The sequence below is a fragment of the Colletes gigas genome, unplaced genomic scaffold (assembly GCF_013123115.1).
Source record: "Colletes gigas isolate AHSC1104 unplaced genomic scaffold, ASM1312311v1 Colletes_gigas_Sc00049, whole genome shotgun sequence".
NCBI lineage: Eukaryota > Metazoa > Arthropoda > Insecta > Hymenoptera > Colletidae > Colletes > Colletes gigas.
In genome coordinates, this window is record NW_025106678.1 from 709801 (window position 1) to 721108 (window position 11308).

Here is an 11308-nt window from a genome sequence, read left to right on the forward strand (position 1 = left end):
CCCCTGTTGTAAATATGAGTCAATCCAATGCAATAAAATCATCGATACCAATGAATTGTCTCTGGGTACGTTCAAAAATCTTCCGTTCCTCCTTTCGAGCTGATAAAATCGCTGTGCCTCAAAGTAGACCGCTTTGTATTCGCAACATCTAATACAGCGTAACAGAAACGTCAGCATAACCGTGACCAATCTAGAGTTAACCTGAGCCTAACTTATGCTTAACCCAGTTACTACGCTCGACTTGTTTAGCACTGAACTAGATAGTCCAACTTAGGGTAACCTAGATACATGGTCGTTCGTTCGAACCTCTTATTTAGCTAAAAATTAGATTGATTCGATGATTTGCTGTTTGATAAGAATTATGCAGCTATGCTTTTTTTTTCAACGAGTATATCGAAAGTTAAAAACTAATGGCTTTGAAAAAGATTTTTATTGGTTTCATTACAAACTCAGCAAAACCTTTATTGAATGTTCCAAATTTGGAAAGAATCGAGCAATTTAAATGAAGCTGAAGTTCTTAACACCAATACTAATTTCCTAGGAGTCGAAAATATCGTTTTTAGACAATTAGAAACTGAACGATCTAAAATTTGCTATTAGTACTTAGTTTTGTAATCCTATCGAGATTCATCAATCACATTTATAGGAAAAGTCAATTGAATAGTTAGAATTGAATATGCAAATAGTTCTAGACATTCTTAATTATTGATTATTATTATTATACCAAAGTTAGTTTCGTCGATCGTGAATAAAAATTTGACCTTCCCCAAAAATGTGAAAATTACCTAACAACCAACGACTACGTTTTCTGTAAAAATGAGAATAAAATTTGCTACGACTCTGCCCAATCTTGGCGTATCGATTGCATAGGAAAAAAAGAGATATAATCCCTGGTGTAACGTACGTATCGAGGGTAGGAGCGTCCTAATCTCTCGGCAGCATCGTTCGTTCGATCCCTAATCTCGCGAGGTATCGTCGAAAGAACCGACCCTTAAGCACATCGTCTGCTCCTCGACCCTGGCTTTCGAGATGGACAGAGAAAGAATAGTGTTGGCATTATCGAGTCGCTGGGTGGAACGTCGTGAAAGAGACAACGGGTGTCGCGTCGGCTGCCATTAGACGCGATGCGATCTTCCGCGTTGGAGAAAGAAACGACGAGTCCAAGTGTCGATGCACGCGAGCGAGAGGGGCCAAAAGTTAGTCAAAGGTGGAAAAAGAGACGGGGGATCGATACGGGGTGGGTGGTCGGAGAGCATCGAGGGTCGGAGGATACCAATCGGAGCGATAGAGAGAGAAGACGACGTGCTTCTGTTCCGATTTGCGCTGGAGATACCGCGCCGGCCTTCTGATGTATCTGCAGAATCTGTCCTCTATCCATTAAATCGGGACTCATCCGACCGCCATCGCGCTCCGAGTTCCCGTCCCTTATCAAATGCTGGTCGTTACAGTGCACAGCCTCTATAGCAACCTCCCACGTACGTGTCAGCAAGGAATTTCGCGTTTCCGGGGTTTGCTGCTCATCACATAAAATTAGTTCATCGAAGCGTATCCTCCAGCTGTTCCACTTATCGAATACACCAAACATTTACGAGGATTATTAGTAGAGGAGAAGGATAAGGTAGGAGATAGGGTAAAAATATGAGACACTAAGGTTTCGAGCTATATGCAATACTGACATAAGGGTGTTCGGCTACGTCATTAAAAAATTTTAATGGGAGATAAGACGAAAATCGAGAATATCAATTTCTTGATTGAGGCTTCGTTAAAAAGTTACTCAAAAATTAAATTAAGAATGGATAGTTGCCTAAATTTTTCGGTGAAATTAAAAAGTTTCAAATCGTTCTGGAAAAATTATTTTCGATTGCGGGGGTCAATTATAAGTATTTTTGGTGAATAGACATACCCCTGAATTCCTACGTACTTTCGAGAAAAAAATTAGAATATGTGGATTAGACTTGTATATTACTAAAATTTTTCTATAAATCTAGGTTAAAAAATAGAAAAGATATCTCACATTCCTACCAATTCCTATATAATTTCTATAATGAGAGTTTGCTTGCCGTGAAATGATAGTTGCTTGAAGAGGCTAAGTAATTGGAATCTTCATTACAAATAGAAATTCGTCTGAATCGCTCTTAACACTTCGACTTTTCACTAGAGAATTAAATCAATTAATTCTCAACTTGAAATGTAAAAAAAAATAAATTTGAATAAGATTCGTGAATTTTCGCGACGATATAAAAATAAATAGACAAATTTTAATTTATCTAATTTACGATTGTCTAGGATTGAAGTTTTGATCTCGTAAACAATTTTACAGTAACACGATGAAATACAAAAATTAGGGTATACGTCAATTGATGTATTGAATTCGGTATGAAGATGAGTTCGTTTTGTAAGAAATAGTGGATGCATGTGTGTGTGTGTGTGTGTGTGTCCGGAGAGAACGGAAATGTCCGAAGGCGGTCGAGAGGAGCCGAGCAGAGAAATGACGAGCGGGAAAAACAGAAGAAGTGCGGAAAGAACGGGAAAGGAAAAAGGGAAGCGTGCACGCGTGGAGAGAAGGATATATTTGATAAGTGATTAATAAAGATATTAGGAAAGTGTTGGTGTTTTATTTGATGCGCGTCGTTTTATTAACCATCCTGGTCCAAGAATTACAGTTTGTCTCTAAAATGTAGAAGAAAATGTAAAGTGAAAAATGGACAGAGCCCCTGTTATTGCGTCGTCGAGTGACGTCTGAAGCACTTAGTGTTTATTATTGTAGATCGTTATGAGAATGCACGCCCCTTTGAAGCGTCAATAGCCGCCTCGCAACGACAACCATACGATCGCGTTCGAATTGTACGCTTAGAAAACCGGCAGGATGTCCGTTACTTTTCAAGAAAGGTGTAAAAGAGTTTCCGCGACCAGCAGGAGTTGTATACAAACAAGTATTTAGCGGCGTTTAATGGGAATTACCCGGGGCGAAGTGTGACAATTAGGGGAGGATTATTAACACCTGGAGTCGGCATCACGCTGTTCCTTGAGTCGTTGCACGGAAACTTTCTTCTCGTCGATCGAGATGCCACAAAGTAATCGTCCACCGCCCTATCCTTAGGGCAGACTCGTTCTACCGCGATTCCGGTTTTCTGAATTCGGCCCTTCGGGAGAAAGAAAACCGCCGCGCCAAATCCGTGGAACCGTGAAATCGTTTGGGAAAACTACCCCGGGATACCTGAACTCCTCGCGCAACGCGTCCAGCAATTCGAAATTAATCGTTACACGCAGGGAAATTCCTATTTCCGGGAAGAAAATGCAACCCTCCTCACCATAATTTTTTACAGAATTTATTCAGAGTTGCACAGTTTTTTCTTAACGATTTATTCATAATCGCAAGAATTACATATATGAGAAGTACTAGTCTGATCAAAACAGTAATGACAATGGTAAAAATACTTTGTCTTTTACGAGTTTCATTGAAATAAAATTGCAATTGGAAGAACGTTCACGTCAAATGGATTTGAGAGCTTGTATAGCTCATTGTAAAGAATGATTAAAACAACAAGTAAAATGGATGTCAAAATTAATACAATTATTTCAAAATTGAAATTTATTTTTCAGATTCAACAGTCTCAGAAGCAATAGAAAATTGTGTTACATAAATTTTTCATATTAATAGAGCCATCTCGTGTGTCGATTATCGCAATTGTATATTATATAACCGGTGGTACGCGTCGATAGACACCGAACGCTGCTGAAGGTTGGTCCACGGGGAAGCTTTGGGTGGCATTAAACGAGCCGGTGAAACAAAGTACCAACAGAGTTGTCGGAAACAAACAAATACTTCCAACGGGGGACAGAGGAAAACACAACGCAGCAGGACGCAACGAAATCCTCCCGGACGATATCACAGCAACCGTGTTATAAACGAGACCCGTCCCCCGTGTGTCTCGTGTTTTGGGACACAGGATCGTACAACGTGTGTAGCTACCCCCCCAACGAACCTCCCCATTAATATCCTCGTAATTGGTTAAAACCCGTAACTGATGAGCGAACTGTAAGTTATTATGCGAAGAGACCCTCGGTTCTCGCGACGATAGGGGTTTATGGGATACGGTTCAACACCTCTTCATTACCCTCTTCATCCCTCGACAGATCGTGGTGTATCGGTGTGCACAACGGTATTACACCGTCCCCGGCATTGTCATTGCGCCGCGGATCGCCCTGTGCACGCCTGGCTCGTTACGGGATTTATGAAAGAATTCAGTCGACTGAATTTACACGCCCCGAAATACCGGGCGTTGAGCAGCCAGAACTCTCGCACGACGTGGAAAGAAGCGTCGCAAATCTCGCCATTTTTACTGTTAAACTTTTCTGAATCAACCTGGTGATTGGTTCGCACCTGGAACCATTGGGTGAAATCGAGAATCGTGAATGGATCGATACCTAACACCGGGATGGGTGCGTTTTCGTGGACGATTTGATTTGGGAGCCATTTTTTCATGGATAATTGGAATGATTTATTTTATGATTAATATCAGGAGCCATTAGGATGGTTGTCATGGATAAATAAATGTATGGTTAGAATCTCCCATTAAAATTTCTCCCAGGGGTGATCGAACACCCTGTATAACAGAAAAGTCCGAATAGTGTTAATGAAAACAATATTAAAAAATAATTGTTAATAAAATTCTGCCATTAATTTCAATATAAATTTTGAATTGTTTGCTTATGGACTTATGGACCGAAGTGCACGTGCAAAGGAAATAAATAAAATATTGCAACGTAACACGATCGTTTTCTGGGAACAGGATCGCCAGATTCGAACCGTTTCGATTGAGATTCGAGACGTTGTACGGCGATTGGAGAAAATTCGCCGGGGAAAACGTGTCCAACCGAATAGAAAAGGGACCGCGAAAAGTGGTCGGGTAATGATACAGTCCGTCTATCCGACTCTTGAGTTACATTTTGATCCGTTGAACTTTCAACCCCCTAAACCCGCGCCCCATCTAATTACGCGGTATCAGGTGTCACCGTCGGAGAATCGAACCTTCTCCCTTCTCTCGATCATTGTGCTCCGGTCGATCGTTATACACGGTTCGACGCCTACGTAAAACGCGAAGGGGACGAGCAGCTAGTCGACGTCGATTCATCCCCGAATCGTTCGACTTGCAGCCGAGTCAGTCGACTAAACGGAATACTTAGCGATCCTCGGATGGCCGGGGGCGAAGAAAGGAGGAAAAAGCGAACGGCGTATCTATTTTAGGGAAGGGGGGGCTGACACCGTTTCCTATTGTTATCGCGCGACGGTACCCCGATCCCCCTTTTTCTCGCGATAACAAAGCGATCGCGTGTCCATTCCACCGATACGCTAAACGGGACGCGGACGCATTAACGGTGAATTCTTAATTAAACAGTCCGCTCGAGCATTCGATTAATTTACTCTGGCCGCGTAATCCCCGGGATTGGAGAGTCTGCGCGAAAAAAGGGACGCTCGAAAAAAGAGAAAACGTGAAACAAAAAAGTATTCGCCGCGTCGAACGCGAAAATGCGTTTCAATCTCGGTTTCTGTTTCCGCTTCTGGCCCGACGTCGCGACCCGTCGTGTTCGAGCTAATGGAAAAATTCCGTCCGGAGTAATCGTGGGAGATCGTCGGGTAAAAAGCTCGTCTGTCGAGCTAACGAGGAACCGAGCACATTATAATGATGTGCTCCTGCTGGCTGGAATCAGAAACGAGCCGGATATCATGATAATCAAAGTTTATTGTGTCATAACGGAGGAGGGTGGGGGGTGGTGGTGGAGCAAATTGGATTGCAAGCTGCACAGAAGTGTCGAAAGCCGTCGCCGTTCCCGCGGAGGAAGCTCAAAGATGTAAAGGAAGTAGCGAAGAAAGTGGTCGAGTGCGAATTCTTGCGTGCGCACCGCCTAACGAGCGATGAACCGAAGAGGAGAGAAGAGGAAAGCGACGTTCGGTATTATAATGACGGCCCTCTTCGAGCCACGGCAGCAAATGTGAAGGGCTCCATTTCTCGCTCCTACGATACCTCCATTCTCGATTCTTGCTCGCGGAGTGCCATCGATTCGCCCCGACCTACCTCCTGCTTCCGCCATCGTTCTCCTCCTACCCCTCTGTTGTCGTTGTGGTTCACCTCCTCGACCAGCTATCATCCTCGTTACGCGTCTACCTTCGGCGCACCCCGACGCAAAATCAAAGAGACGCGATTATGGGGTTCGAGGAACCGCCATCCGCGCTCAACGACGTCGAAATTACTGATTTCGACGCGAGTTTGCTACACTTTTGGCTGTATCTCTCTCTTAATCGAAAATAGGATATTACTAAAGCCGCCATTAGTTTAAAAAGACCTACTAATGGATTTCAATTTACGAGATTTCCAATGAAAGTTAGTTATGGCAATTATGAGTAAAATTTGTTTGACTCCGAAGAAGTAGAAATGCAAATTAAATTTTGGATTAAATTACTTTCTTGATGCACCAAAAAGAAATATATTGTTTTTAACCGAAACTCACGTAATAAATTTCTAAAGTTATTCTGAATTCAGCACTGGGCTTTGATTCTATTAGGATTCCTCAAATTCCATTTGCTGATCTTTTCGAACATTTTAAATCACTGGCTATAGTGCAAACTAATAACCTCGTCAAAGAGCAGGGTCAGTTTAAGGGTAAGAAATATTTCCAATTCTTTTACAAAGATAGTGTATGTAGTCTCGAAAAAGTCTAAAGAGGGATTTATTGTTACTCCCAACAGAGTCTAATCATTACCATTTGACTTCTTCATTTCTGTTAAAATTATTAAAGACCCTGAATGTAAATGTGATAGCGATTTTGAAAATTTAAATCACATTTTTTTGCCAGTTTAATCTATATCATACACAAAGAGTTCGATTAATCAACTCTCTGATAGCTTTAGCTTTCCAATTACCAATGAGCATTGATCTGTTTATCTACAAACCCAACACGAAAGCTGGTAAAATGATTTTCTTCCGCCTCAAAGAATGTAAATTATAAATTCAAAAACTTCGTCGTAAAACACAACCCTGTACGTATCAACGTACAAAGCGAGTCTGGTGCGTGCATTTATCGTGTTTTATATGCCTTTTAGATTGCCCAAACGTACTCCCGGATTAAATAACATTTTCAAAGTGAACGTTATTTAGAATACATATTGCTATCGCGAGAATATTTCAATATTATATTTCCGTTAAATCACACATACCAGTTTAATAAATCGAGTTTAATACATCGGTCCAACGTAGAACCGGGCAAATTTTATTTCCAAACGACAAATAGAAATTTTTGCTCGATAAAAAGAGGAAACTCGACGCAAACGAGCAGTGAACGGCGATAAAATTACGTTATCAGCGAGGCGCGATCGTTTTCGGGAGGGTCGTTCAATAAGTCCTTAGAAAACGATAGAAAAACAAATTATTTTAATTATTTATTATTCAAATTATTTCTCGGTGCAAGAGGAAGTTCCTTGCTTCAATCGACAATAAAAATGAAACCATGTGGTGGATACAACTGAAACTTTGTTAGTTGTCTACTGAATCATGATGCTTACTAAAAACAAACCATTTTCGATGCTACGAGCGCCAGGTCTTGGATTTTCTAAGGACTTATTGAACGACCCTCGTAATTAAACGTAGATGTAGGTCAAGTTTGAGCGAGTGAAAAATTGTGAGCACCGTGCGTCGGTGCACGCACGTCTGCAAGGGTTGGGAAGCATCGTCGACGAGAGGGTTGCGTCGACAGGAGGTCGCCGAGGGTGCCGGAGACATTTTCGAATCTGTTTAATCTTGGTCCGCGGTGCGTAAATGAAAGCTATCTCCGTGAATGCAAAATCAAACAAAGCGACAAACAATCTGCTCGTCTTTGTCGATGGCGCCCCGTCGCCCTCTATCCGTCTCCTTTTCACCCCTGGTCTAGCATCGAGAGCAGCCAAAGTCGCTACGAGCTGGCGTGAGATTGCGCCCCTTGCACTCGGCCGCTTTGATGTGTGCACTCGACACCATCGTGTCACACTCCAAGTGTTTATGAGGCGAATCTTTCTCTCCTTTCTCACTTTCTGAACCCCCCCTCTTTTTCCACCCCCGCGTCGCCCACGCGAACCCCTCTGTCCTCTTTCCTCTCCATTTTTCCCGGCGCGCTGATCGCTGCTTGAATGCGACCCGCGTCCCTCTCTCTCTCTTTCGTCCACTTTCGTTGGATAATTAACCAGCTACCCCTTTGCGAGCCGAGCCGTGGCCCAACCGCCGACAACGCGGTAAGGTCATCGAACCGGAAATAGCCTAGCGTACCGACATCGGCTGGAGAAGAGAACGCTGTCGAGGCGAGAGGATGGAGTGCCGCCCTGTAATTAATCGCCCCCGCGTTGCGCGTACAATGGCGCGATCCTTCAATCGGTTTCGCGTTTTCTTTATCGGTCGCTTTTTTTTTCGGTGCCTGAACGGGGCTTCCGCCCGTCGATACACGTTTGCCCAACTAAACGCCCCTCGCGATTCGAGATACATACGTACAACCATTTTTCCCCCGATTATTGGCTCTCGTACTCGAACTCGAAAGAACTAAATTATCGCGAGAAAACGAGGCACGTTTTGTAGAATGATTTAGAAAAGTGGTGGACAAGATACTCGTTGGAGGAAAAGTGTTAGTTTTGCGATACATTAAGGGGCCTAGGCAATCAGATCGAGCCTTTCCGTAAAAGCTTATTAAAAAAAAACCGGTTAGATATAAATAATTGTTCTTTTAGACGATGTTTTGGTAGCTTAAAATATATACGAATAAAAAGTTTTTATTGGAAAATCATGCCAAACATCCATATAGCGAGCACTTAAACAAATACAAATTATTTTCGTTTTGCAGTGATTTCTTTTCACCAGATGAAACGAATTGAATGTACTGAACGAAAAAATACTCGGAATAACCCCTGCTTTGCATTGAACTTATTTAATATTAAGAAAATATTAAAAAAATATTTAAATGATGTGTAGTATGATTAAAGGAATGAATATATATATTTTTTGTTTTAATCGATTTTTAATATTTGTAAGAATATACCTACTATATTTTTTTCATACAAAAGCTGAAATTTCGCTTGACAGTCAACGCGTTAAAAAATAATCTTCAAGTCCGTGTATGCAATGAATTCTGATGGCTATAATAATTCGTGGGACAGTACGAAGGACGCTCTAAATACAGATTTTCCATGCACGAAAATTAGTCGCGTCGCGAACCGTCCCATTACCGCGTTACTTCAGTTTTTTCGTGCCCCGTCCCGGCAGCCGCCATTGCACGATTCAATTATTGCCCCGACATGGAAATTACGTATTTACGAGCCACACGGTCGTTTCATCCTTTCATCCTCTTTTTTTCCTTTGACGGGCGGAGGCGGCGCGTTCGAGCCGGCGAATGAATGACGAACGAATGTGTTTCTGAAACTTGTTTCGACAGTGGCGATAATAAGGGCCCATTGAGATGTTACGAGAACAGGGCAACAGTCGCCATTGTGTCTGGTCGGCTTCGTACCTGCCTCCAGCTCGAGCGAACATCCTGAAAATCTTCAATGGACCGGACACGGACCGGCGATTCAGGAAGCGGAACTCCAGAAGCAAATATGCTCTGTTTGACTCTCGTACACGCCGCTGTTACTTTTATTCTTTTTACAAATTTGAACGCTGGCAACGATCGTACACGCGCCATTCTCTAGCTATATTTAAAGTAAATATTCCGGTGATTGTTCATTTGAGAAATTATATATTCTAGTTCTTGCGAAATGATCGAATAAAATTTTGTGGAACATGCTAACTGTTGCTTATTTCATAGATGGAAGGAAGTAGGTAATATTGAAAGAATCAAGAAACAAATTGCTTGTTTCAATGGATAAAGAAACGTAGAAGTAAGTAAAATAGGTATAGTGCCTCGCTTCTTGCCATCTACCTTAGGGATACTTGCAATCGCCTACTATTTATATTTTTACTGGAGTGACTGGTAGATATGAGATTACAAATCTATTTCATGGAACAAGTTTTGATCAAATTGCATGAAGAAAGACACTACTGTGTAATTAAGTATTTTTTAATAGATCTTCGGGTTGATCAGCACTGTAGGAAGTTTAATTTCTAACTATCAGGACAATGATCCAAAACATAAAAAATTGTGTAAGAATGCTCGATCTATCATTCCCAAAACTTATTGCAATCGCCTACCCACTTTGCAGGTTTAAATCTAAATATTTGAAATGAATTAAACTAACAAACAAAAGACTGAAAAGATAATTGAAAGAATGTCTCCACGTTTGAAAGAAGTTATGATTTAAATATAGTACAAATAAAATACATTTTCCCTCCACGTTAGGGTTGACGTCAGCCAATGGAATATTGTTTTTTTATTCTATTTTACAACACGGTTACGTAACGATCGACGTTTCTCATCCCTATTGCACCACAGTTGCGTAACACGGAGTTGTGTAATTTTCCATAAGATCGTTATGCGAAGTGCAACGATATCGCAAGCGCGGGTTCGAGCCTCGAGTATTTCGTTCGAAGAAACACGAACGAAACTCTTTCGGATCGAAAGGGAGATTTAGAGCCAAGTAAAGGAGTAAAGCTCGCCATTGTGGAGGACAGATCCTCGGGATTTCAGCGTCAATTAAAGCAAGCAAGCGTACTCGTTGCCCGGCAAGTATCAATGGCGAGATCCGGTGCGTGTTTAGGCGAAGACCAACGAAACCCAGGAAAACGATCGCCACGTCGACGGACTTGACGCTAAAGGATACCGACATCCTTCGAGTAGACTTTCGTACCGGCCAGGATTAAAGGACCCCGACTGACGACGGCAATCGTAACAACAAGGCGGAGCGACGACAATGGAGGCGTAGCCGAGATTATGACCAATAAATTGGACTACGGTTCATTTCACTAATTCCCATAATAATCTAATAGATTAACGATTATCTGTTTAGTGCGGCTCGTTTACGTTCCACCTACCATCCACCGCGAGGCTGGGCTCATTCAAAATTCTGAATGAACCGGCAGTCCCGTCCAGAACCGGATTATTGTGAATGGCGGAAGAAACGCGTCGTGTGAACAAACTTTTTTCGCTCTTGAAACATCTTTCGGGAACCAAGAAATATATATTCCTTTCAACAGTTAAATCATGACTCCCTGTAGAGACAGTTTTCTTAATCGCAACACATACTAAATAGTAAACTGAGGTACTTATTTAAATATAAATTTCTTCGATATTACGTCTCAACTCTATCCACCGTTAAATCAATCATACCTATTTAAAAAATGTATGCAGAATGGTT